The sequence below is a fragment of the Typopeltis vanoorti genome, chromosome 3 (genome assembly GCF_054136105.1).
Source record: "Typopeltis vanoorti isolate ZY-2024b chromosome 3, IOZ_Tvanoo_1.0, whole genome shotgun sequence".
Lineage (NCBI taxonomy): Eukaryota > Metazoa > Arthropoda > Arachnida > Uropygi > Thelyphonidae > Typopeltis > Typopeltis vanoorti.
The window spans coordinates 41,000,739-41,013,363 of NC_143551.1; positions in this window are offsets into that span (position 1 = coordinate 41,000,739).

A 12,625-nucleotide genomic window follows, 5' to 3' on the forward strand; every position below is an offset into this window, starting at 1 on the left:
AAAAATTGTGGAATCGAGAGAAATCATCTTCAATCCTGTTCATCTAAATAACAACTTAAGCTACAACCTCCCAGATAGTCATTCAGCTGTAATCATGTACTGGCGTTCACGTGATGCAGCAAGCACGCACTCTGCCAACAATGCAACAAATGAAAGAACAGCTTCAAATACAAATACAACGTTTTCATGCTAATTATGTATAAAGACTGTCTATGTTGTTCATAGTCTTTTAACCCTCAATGTTTAGTGTTTTTTCTTTTATAATGTCACCTGAAGAAGGCTGTTACAGGCCGAAACTAGTAGTGTGTTTATATTAAAACCTTTTTAATTAAATCTCGGTTCTAGTCATTCAATTTTTTTTCATAAATATATATATATATATATATATATATATATAAAGAGCCAATGTGTGTGTCATAATTACACATTGCACTCTTTTGCCCTTGCACTTATTTATATTTATATTCTTCAAGTATTCTCGCCACCTCTAAAGCATGCCATATAGATCTTTATCATATGTAGATTGTAGTGTAGCTTGTTTCTTTGTATATATGTGTATAATCCAGATGATGACCTTAATATGAAGGTCAGAAACGTGGAATGATTATTTTGGTTTATATTAAACTGAAGTTTTACTATAACACGGTAGTTGTTTCCATAATTTTTAATAATGAATACTGATCACCGGTAATTGTGAAGGAAAGGATTTTCTCCCTCTGGATTGAAAGATGGACATTGGTTGCTATCTACAACTGAGCCAAGTTTTAACTTTCACAATACCCAAACTGAATTATCGCATGCTGTTAAATCTTCGCCTCTAAGTGATCATATAAAGTTTCCTTCTAATATGTCATTCAATTGAAATTAACATTCGATTAACATATATCTGTTAAATGCGTTTTGTTCTCTGACCAATGTACTTCTTTTGTTCGAAGAAAATCTTGAGTTTTTTGAAGCGAAAACCCCGCTTCCATAATGTGATTTTCCCTTCCAGAAACGTGGCATTCGAAACTAGGTCTTTCTATCCGAAGGACAAATTCTTTGGACTGCTCCCAGAGGCGCTTTACATGCTTAATCTGTTAAGATATTCACAAACGACAAGAGAATTATTGCTGCAGAATACATTTTGTTTCAAAATTTCTTGGCATAGTTATCAAATAGACACTTATATAGCATATTAATGTAGTTCATGTGATCAACACGTCTCTGAAAAACTATGAATCGAGTAAATGCTCCTTTGCAAGTTTTATCCACATTATTATATACAGTTGGTGCTGAGCTAGATACGTTGAGTCTGAATTAAATTAAGGAATAGGACAAGCCGATTAAACAAATCTGGAATTCAAGGCACATTAACGATGCTTGAAGGTACTCTTACACCATTCCTTCACACCCGCCTCAACAAAACATTTCGATGAGATTCTATTTTATATTCTTTTAAGATTTTAGGACAGAAGAGCGATTATTACTTTTAACGATGATTGAACAATTCTGAATTTTAAGCATTTCTGCATTCATTGTGATACTAAAACGATGCTTGAACTTGACCTCCATACCATAATCGCAAGAACCATGCGGTATTTTCCTTTCAGTCGGAAAGAACTGAATCCGTCTGCTATCTAGGAAGGGAGGAAGCCCTACAAGGAGTTTTGCAGGATGAAAAACTTCGTTTCTTATCAAACAGAAAAACCAAACAGGCAACATGTTCACAAACTTAATTTACCCACATAATATACTTGAATAGCCTGTGTAGCTCAGTGGATGTGGCGTTTGCACACCACCGCACTAGGCCGCACGAAGGAAGCCTTGGTTTCGAGTCTAGTCGGCGACTAGAGGAAATTTTTCTAAGCCTTTTTTCGACCGGTTCCCGAGTTAGTCGATCTCTGGCACGGGCAAGCAGGTTTTTCCTCCCGGAAACTCGGGTTTTTCGTCCTGTAAACTCAAGAAAATCGACCGTAGAACCCACATTATTTCAGACATTAAATATATTGTGTTAGGGTTAGAGACCACGAGATGGCGGCACATTTGAGCCGTCTCTCTTCACTGCGTACCGCTTAATTAGTGATAGCCTTGGGCCATCTGTCTCTGATTGGGTACCAGTGGAGATTGAACTGCCCACTCAGTCTCCAAAAGTTAGATAGGGCTAAATGGCCTCGCCTACTCCCGTATATACGGGAATAAAAAGGCGTTAGCTGATTTTTTTTTTTTTTATATACTTGCATAATGACTTGGTTTCATCAACCCTTAAATCCAGTAAAACTAAGCCAAACCAAGCGTCAGTTGTTGTAAATGAGAATGCGTTTTTCTGCCAATTTTCGAGTCGAGATGTAAGTAAAGTCATTAAAATGACAATAAGAAATAAAATAATTCTTTATGACTTATTATTATTATTCTTATATTGAGCTGCTTTCGGCAAAATAAAATAAGAAATAGTGTTACGCAAAACGCAGTTTCGCTGCAAATATTGCTAACCTATCGAAGTCATTTTTGAAAATATCTAACTAAAGGATATACAAGAGGAACTATTGCTTTCAACCTTGACGTTGAAAACTAATGGAAAAATAAAAATAAAATATGCACAAGTTATATATATATATATATGTTAAAGATACCAAGCTATTTTAAACATGGTTTTACTTCATTTCCCAAGTGAGCAAACAGACAAACAAGTCAAGTTTGCGCCTATGTGTTACAAGTCTAGCTGACCCTGCACGTAGTGCAAGACCAAGGCAACTCATGGTAAGAGTAGAATAAGCTCTGATCACTAATCTTAATATTTATCCTTAATGCAAAGCACATCTCCTGGCGGAGATGTATGATGCTTTGTATTAAACGAAGGGGCCACTACTCAGAACGGTTTCTACCTTTATTGAGGTCTGATCAGTGGGAGCCAGGCTAGAAATACCAAGATTTTAGTAATACAGAGCTTATAAGTATTTTACCAGAACAAGTTACCATAAGGTGTTTTAACCTTATTAAATAAAAATCTCAGGAGGAGATATAAATGTAGAAAGTATTTTACCTTGGGTATAATAAAATGTTAAAGATACCAAGCTATTTTAAAAATGTTTTACTCCATTTCCCAAGTAAGCAAACAGACAAACAAGTCAAGTGTTTGTTTGATTGAGAAATGGAGTAAAACCATTTTTAAAATAGCTTGGCATCTTTAACATTTATTATACCCAACATAAAATACTTTCTACACATATATATATATATATATATATATATATATATATATATATATATATATATATATATATATATATATATATATTGGTAACCCTAATAATGTATATTAGGCTTACCAAGTAATTTTATAAACTTGGTTATTTTACTCCTAATCCCAAGTAAGCAAACAGTTAAATTGCGCCTGAAACGTAGTTCAAGTCTAAAGGTGGTGCAACACCAGGGCAACTCATTGTAAAGGTGGGTAAAGCTCTGATCACTATTCTTAGTATTTTCCATAATGTAAAGCATCTCACTAAGAGATGTATTGTACTATACATCTCTTAGTGATCACTATTCTTAGTATTTCAACCTTTTTTGAGGAGACCTCAAAAAAGGTTGAAACCGGTCTGGGTAGTGACCTCACCCATAATGTATTGCAGTATACATCTCTTAGTGAGATGTGCTTTACATTATGGAAAATACTAAGAATAGTGATCAGAGCTTTACCCACCTTTACAATGAGTTGCCCTGGTGTTGCACCACCTTTAGACTTGAACTACGTTTCAGGCGCAAACTTAACTGTTTGCTTACTTGGGATTAGGACTAAAATAACCAAGTTTATAAAATTACTTGTAACCCTAATATATATATATAAAGAATGCGTTATCCAATATAACTACCGAAAAAAAAAAAAAAAAAAATATATATATATATATAAAGAATGCGTTATCCAATATAACTACCGAAAACGTGCTGAATCCTCTATTCATTTATTCTAATTGCTTCTCAACCCATGAATTTGAATCCAATTGCAACATGGATGTTGGGAAAGTCCAGATGGTAGATGTTTTTCATCACTTGGTGCGGGCCATGACTCTGCTTATTGGAAGTCTGAAGATTTTCAAAAAAATACCATGTTTTGCCTTTAAAGCATAGTTTCTAGAATATACCTAATTCTCAGTCCGCCCACAGTACTGAAGCTGTAAATTTACAATCTTTGACGGGTTGAGTAAGAATCTCTTTTCTGTTTTGATCAGTTCTGGATATTTTTTACGTAATCCAGAACTCTGCTCCAGCCACTTCAACCAATTCCCTCTCCGATTATATCATCGTTAAATGTTTTCCTGGTTTAATTGCTCGTTACTATAATATCTTGATGAGGCTGTTGATGATGTTTGTGATTAACAACACCAAGACTTTTACGAAAGAAATCTAGCGGAGAATCCAGCGAATATATTGAGAAATATCCTTGGGCCCAACCTGCAGTATGCTGTTATACGTTGTTATAAAACTACCGCTATCTCGTGTTATGCCTCATCTAGTCTGGAATAGCACGAATACTGTAATCGATTTTACTGATAACTCAGTAAAATCGATTACACGATTCATGCGTTTAAATGTGAGTTTAAATCTATGAATTTTGGAATTAAAATATTTTTGTTTTGCCTCTCCGAAGATCGGCTGATTGGAGAAACTGTTGAAGTAGGTCTTAACACTAAACTGCTTTTAACAATTTAGTGTTAAGAGAGTTACTATAAACTACACAACTACTAATTTAATTTTCTTTAGTTTTAAAATGATCTAATTTATTAACATGAATAATTAAATTCGTTTAATCAAATAACCAAATTTATGAATGTAAACTATTAGGTCAGTGATTGTAATAATCTAATAATGGAACTTAATAAATATTGCAGATTATTTTAATAATATTCTTGATTTATAGAAGCAAAATCGCTAACAATATCATTAGAAGTGAGAGCGACATGACTGTGCCATTGCATCCGATTATACTGCATTACTTCATTTTTTCTTTTGATTTTTCATCTTCAGAATTAATATTCTAGATAGATAGATCATAACTTTGACATCTACAGAAGACAGCGCTAAAAATTCAATAGTTCCATGAAAATTCATCGAAAAACAGTTAATCGAAAGACAATTCATCGAAAAGGCAATTCATCGAATGACAATTCGTCGAAAATGCATTTCATCGAAAAAACAATTCATTGAAAATTTTAACTAAAATTTCATTAAATTGATCCAGCCAAAGCGGAATTGCTAATATCATTTCGGAACTTTTTTGTCGAAAATGTAATGATAAAAGTGATCCATTTAGAACAAACTGAACGGTGCAGACAGCATCTTGTACCCACAACTTCTACTAATTCCGCTAAGTAAGAGAGTTATTGTAATACGTAATTTGGACACGTGATTTCTTTGTCGCCCCGAATATAGCTGAACTGAAAACTGGAACGGGTCGACATTTTCTTGTAAAAGTTTCAAATAGCGAATCTGAGTAAAATTCATCCCATAATAATTGTTGTATTGAAGTCGCATATTACTAACAACAACAACAACAGTCTCTTATTACTACTAGTAACAATAATAATAATGGAACCTGCGTAAGCTGGGCTTTTCCTCCCGGAAGCAGGCAAATCAGTCCCATGAACAGACATGAAACAGTTATCGGACAAGAAAGACAATAAGAAACCATATTGTTCTATAATTATTCCCTATTAAAGTACCATTGCTATCTCACTCTGCACGGTTCAGTTTTTGTTCTAAGTGGATCACTTTTATCATAACATTTTCGAAAAGTTAAAATTTTCGGTGAATTGTTTTTTCTATGAATGGCATTTTCGACGAATTGTCGTTCGATGAATTGTTTATTCGATTAAATGCCTTTTCGATGAATTGTCTTTCGATTAACTGTTTTTCGATGAGCTCTCCGGATACCAATACAATTGGTGCCTATCACAGATTTCTTGAAAACTAGAAAAATGCGAAGGAATTTTTATATTTTTCATTTTTACATATTATGGGGTTAGTCTCATTATTATTGATAACGACTTATAAAATATATGCTCTCACTAGCATCATCTAAGGGAGAAATTCATGGGAAACCTGATTGATTATTTTATAATCATTCCTACTGTTATTACTATATTAGCTTCTCCATGGACTCGATGGCTTTCAAGGGGGTGGGGATCGTTTAAAAATTACACAAGGCTTAAATACGCTGCACGATAAAATTAATAAAATACTTAGAAAATGTCGTGGAACTAGTGCAGTTTACAATGAGGTAGGTCGAAATTTAGTATGGTGGTGTGCCACAGAATAGCAATGAAATAAGGAGACAGCGAGAAACGTCACGCAGGTAGGAGCATAACACAGAGGCAATAAGAATGAGCAATAAGATCATATTACAGAAACAGTTCGTGTTTTCCCAGAATGACCTTTATATATTGCGACAGAACACTCCCAGTACTTCGAAACCTCTCGATTAAGGCAATGATGAAAATGTTGCTCGAAAATTTATTAACAAAGAAATAGAATGGAACGTTTTCTGCACGACACATCCTATGTAGTATTAACACATTCTCGATGTAGCGTTTGCTATTCGAGGTCACCTTTACACCACCCTCTTCAATGAAGTAGGGCACAATTAGCCATGGTCGGAAATTGCATGATGGTATGTACATCTACAACTATCGGTGGAAACGTGGTTGAATAAAGCATTAACGACGATAGATTACCTGCTCGAAATGGCACCTTGTCTCTTTCAAGACAGGTTGTGTAGGGCATGCGAAGATTCTCCATCATCTTGGAGAAAACAAGGATTGGGACATCTGCTGGACATATCGTATAATTTTATCCCTTAGTTCATTAAGGTTTAAACATAGATGATGGTGGAAGTCCATTCCTTCAATATACTCTAAATGAAGGCATCCAGCGTTGTGAGATCAAGAGAACGTGAAGGGTACGGTACGGGAATTCTGTGAACCTCGAAATGAGCCTCCTGGGGAAATGCTCTTAAGCTGTTGGAATACCTGTGCACGAAATGGAATGTTTTCTGCACTACACATCCTATGTAGCATTAACACATTCTCGATGTAGCATTTCCATTCAAGGTCACCGTTACTCCACCCTTTTCAATGAAGTAGGGCCCAATTATGCTATGGTCAAAAATCGCACACTGTTCGGTGACATTTATCGTTGTAAAGAGGTTTCTCTAGGACGAGTTCAGGTCTCGAGAAACCAAGCAACCTGTAGGATGTCTGTTTACATGACTGCTTAGATGGAAATGAGTTACGTCTTATGGAGAAAGGACGGATGTTCGTACACGTTGCCAACACGCGTGCACAAAATTCTCGTCATGTAGAGTAATCCGTTTCTGTTAAACACTGACCCAACAGTACGAAAAGGCACCCAGCTCCTTAAGGATTATTTGCAGTGACCGCCTCGGTATCCGAAATTTTACCGCTGTTCGGCATTGCCTGCTTTTCGGAGACTGTAACACTTGTTCCAGCAAACGCTTGTGATTTTCATTTGTGTTAACAGTTCGCGGTTCTTCAGAATGCCCTTTATATTGCGGCAGAGCACTCCCGGTACGTCGAAACCTCTCGATTAAGGCAATGATGACACTATTGCTCAGGGCACGCTTACGGAAACGACGAACAAACATGCAGGGTTGGACTATTTGTTCTACCAACTCCGTATGAACGAAAATGATGCTAAACAATAAACGTCTTTTCTTCCAACGTCAACACCATTGCTACAGCTAAATGTAGAAATTGTGAAGACTCTATACGTGCTGTTCTATTAATGTGCATACAATTGAATGGCATATCTCATAACGCATTTACCGAAGGGCGTGTCGAAGTTCAGTAGCAATTAGGGGAGATAGCTAAATAATCCTGACAGCAGTGGACCATGCTCGATATACGGGTATTTATAAGTTTCTGTGGCAAAAACCCAATTCTTCCATCACTGCGGTCTTTAGCTCACCATGTAACCATGGCAATGGTTACCTGGTAAGCTAAAGATAAAGGCAGCACATTCTTTAGAGTGTGCTGTTCATGGCAGTCGAATATGTTCAGTTTTCCAGATTATCCTCTACGACTTCAGCTCTATGGGCAGTGGCATTGTGGTATTGTTATGGATGAAAAGAAAATCTGGGCTATCCATAACCTTACAAAGTTGCATGCCACATTCGAGGATCTGTTCTTAATACCTCTGGGCAGTTGCAATATCCCTATCAAAAACACGAAGGGTGTCGTTGATCATTATTACACCCACATGAGAACACTACCTCCACTGTAAATGTACACTCTCTGAGTTTGGAGGGATGGTACTGCATATTTCGCTATCTCCAGATCAAACAGCAACGTCTAGAACTCGTTTATAGGATCATCAGAACACAGATATTTGTACTATCTGTCATAACTCCAGGTCCCATGTTTATTATATACAATCAGAAAACAAAAACAATCAGCTAACGCCTTTTTATTCCCGTATAGAGTAGGCGAGGCCATTTAGCCCTATCTAACTTTTGGAGACTGAGTGGTCAGTTCAATCTCCACTGGTGCCCAATCAGAGACAGATGGCCCAAGGCTATCACTAATTAAGCGGTACGCAGTGAAGAGAGACGGCTCAAATGTGCCGCCATCTCGTGGTCCCTAACCCTAACACAATATATTTAATGTCTAAAATAATATAGGTTCTACGGTCGATTTTCTTGAGTTTACAGGAAGAAAAACCCGAGTTTCCGGGAGTAAAAATCAACTTGCCCGTGCCAGAGATCGACTAACTCGGGAACCGGTCGAAAAAAGGATTAGAAAAATTTCCTCTAGTCGCCGACTAGACTCGAAATCAAGTCTTCCTTCGTGCGGCCAAGTGCGGTGGTGTGCAAACGACACATCCACTGAGCTACACAGACTCTTGTTTATTATATTAGTTTAGATAAGCGCTGAGATTGTTTCTGGTCAAATGGATATAAACCACTGGCTTCTTTCAATGGCGTCCACTGGAATTGAACCTTTTTCACACGCTTCGGTTGGAAATGTTTTCACCTATGGCTATAACAACCTTAAGAGACAGGTTGATAGGAGGACATTGCAGGATTCTGTAATGATTCCTGTCTCTTAAAACTCTGTTCATAGTGTCGAGACAACACTTCATGGCTTGCCACGTTCGCCTGTGACAAGCTGGCTTCAAGTCTTTCAATACCCCCACTTTCTCACGAAATCATCTTAAGGACGACGACTTGCCATCGTGAAGATACTGGAGATATGGCTAACCCAGTGAGCAAGCCAAAAACATAGTAACTGGAGTGCAGTGATAAAGTCGCAACTTGTGTTTTTACAATAAGTAAATTGCATTATTCAACTCTTGTTGAGTGGTAGATCACTTCCTATTAGATACTCGAAAATTGTATGCCAGAATGCCTATTAACTCAAATATTAGCTTTAGATGATGCTACTAAAAATCCATGAAAACATTGTTTTGTTAGTTTTGTCTACCAGTGTACTTATCATATCCCTGTCTTTGAAAGCATTCAGTAAACTTAAATTCCCCACTTTTAGTCCATTCCACAAGCCATGAGAAAAAGATAGACTACAAATTTCCTAACCGCATCCTTACTCAGTTTAATTCGTCTCCGATTGTCAGTAAAATTTTACTTATGTCTTTAATGTGAAATCTTCTTATTTGATAGAGTCTCCTGTCTTCTGTATATAACTCAAAACTTTGAACACCGTATTCCTACAACTAATTCTCACGTGTACAACTTTCCATAAGCTGACCAATAATCATTTGGTTACTGTCTACTGGACTTTTTCTATTGTCTCCTAGCCTCTTCTGAACACACGTCATCATATCTTGCACACAATAGATGCTTTCTTATTACAGCCTCGCACATGAAGAATAACTTCCTTACTCCTACAAGGTCGAGTCTCCTTGAACAATGAATTTACGTCATGTGATGATGCAACGACCTTAAAAAGCGGTCCCCAAACGTTAATCTTTATTTCTCATCGCCCTTGCCTCTAGCTGCATTGATAACTTTTAGAAAATCACCGTTAACAAAATATTCTACCTACAGCTATATTAAAGCTGGCTATTAGGCTATGGCTGTGAAATGTAAGCAGCAACAAAGAGAGATAATAGAAAATGTATTATATTTGAAAATATTGAAAAAGATTTTTTGAACATCTTACTGAATTTTCAAAGACTTAATCAGGAACTCTGAAACTCTTTTTTTTTTAAACTATGATTTATAAGAAAGAAGAAAATTGAATGGTTTGATCATGGTTGGGGAAGATGACAGTTGAGTAACAAGTGCTTCCAAATAAAACTAAGAACAAAAAGTTCTGTAGGAATATTCCAACCACAATGGATTCATGCGGTAATAAAACACCTAAGAAGGCTGGATGAATACTCGACTCTAGACATGGCCTATGATAGAAACAGATGGAAAAGCTTAGTGACTGGTGATCATGATATATGGAATTATACCAAAATTTTTCATTAAGCTTCCAAAGAAAAAGTATTTTACCTACAATATCCTCAATCTTAAATGGATAATCTGGTACTTTGGATAATCTAGCAACATTGAAGAAACATTCATTATCATTTGTGCTTATAATCAATTTGTTCTGATAAACCTTCCAGTTTTCTGTACTTGAGATGTCCTTTATTACTTCCTAACTTTGCATTATTGGAAAATAACTGTACATTACTATCCTAAACAATCGCGCTATCATTAATATAAATGCTAAACAGTATGTTAATTCTCTTGATCTTACTCTGTAGTCATGGTCTTAAAACTGAGCAAGTTAAAGGGTGAATTCACCTTTAACAACTCCATTAAGTAATATTTAATATAAAAAAAAAATGAAATACCTACGACAAAACAATGACATTATCATATTTTTGGTGAGAGTCACTATTTCTAGTGAAAGACGATAGTTACCATGGTAACTTATTGAGGTGATCATTGGAATTCCTTCTTGAAAATTGGAACAAAAGAAGCATATGTTTACATTGGGAAAATGGACATTTCCCGTAGTGTGGGTAACATATTTTTCCAACCATTTTTTAAGCCTGTGTAGCTCAGTGTAATTGGCATTTCAGCGCTGGAAGAAAGACAGGTGAAATCCTAGTTGACAACTAGAGAAACCTTTTCGAAGCCTTTCTCCGTCTGGTTCCAGAGTTAGTCGATTTCTGGCACGAGAAAGCAGGTTTTATTCGCTGCAACTCTGGTTTTTTGTCCCACAAACTCAAGAAAAACTACTACCGTAGACTCCACACTATTTCAGATAATAACATATCATGTTAAGGTTATGGACCAAGAGACAGCAGCACTTGTTTGCCAGTCTCTTCACTGCATGCAGCTTAAAATTAGTGAGTCTTAGGCTAGCTATCTCTGATTAGCTATCGGTCGCGATTCAAGGATTAAAAGGCCTCATCCACTTCATATAAGAAAATAAAAGGCATCGACTGATATTTATTTCATTTATTTATTTTTTTATTTTGAATGGATTCCTTGATGAAATGATTATTTTATTGTCATATTTTTACTTCATAAGTAATAATTTTCAGGTCTGTGTAGCCCTGAGAAATGGCGTGTGCATCCATAGTGGTAGCCACCTGAAGAAAAACGTTCTCGTTTCGATTCTAGTCAATGAGTAGACGAAATTTTCTAACTCTTCCTTCGACTGGTTCCCGAGTTAGTCGATCTTTGGCATGGACAAGTGTTTTTTTTTTTTTTTTCCTCTCAGAAACCCGGGTTTTTCGTCCCATAATCTTAAGAATATAGATGATGGAATCCACTGATACTATTCTGATAACAATATATTTACCGAATGCTGTTTAAAATTAGCCGTGATTAGCTGATTGGCTAATAGTGGAGTTTGACTGCCCCCTCAAACTCCAAAATTTTAGGACTAAAACGACATCGTCTACTTCCTATGGGAATGAAACGCATTAGAAGATTTATTTTATTTTATTTCATTATTTCTAATTAACATCACAAAACTGAATCAAAACACATAATCTTTATTATTATTATTATTATTATTATTATTATTATTATTATTATTATTATTATTATTATTATAAAAACCTCCATGGAGTCAAAGACTCATCGTGGGAGGTCCACTGTTATACACACAGTTTATCATACTGTGCCTTAAATATATTCACTGTCTCTGCACACACCACACTCTCGAGCAAAGCATTCCAATCACTCACCACTCTCCATGCAAAAAACCTGCTCCTCACTCCCTCCTTATACAGCTTCCAGGAATGACCTCTTGTTCTCCTGCTATCCTCACCCATTCTGTGCAAAACCTCCCCGACGTTAATCTGGTAATAACCACTCAGCAGCTTATATGTCTCAATCATATCCCCCCTCCTCTTTCTATCCACCAATTTCTGCAAATTGCATTTTGTCAATCTGACTTCATACTCTACATTCCAGAGACCAGAAACCACCTTAGTCAATCGCCTCTGAACTTTTACCAACGCAATTTCATCTTTTTGAAAACCAGGTGACCAGATCTGCGCACAGCAATCCATTTGTGGCCTGATCAAAGCCTTATACAAAGGAACCATAACATCTTTACTTCTACAAGTCAATGTCCGCATCATTCCCTTTATCCGCTGTGTT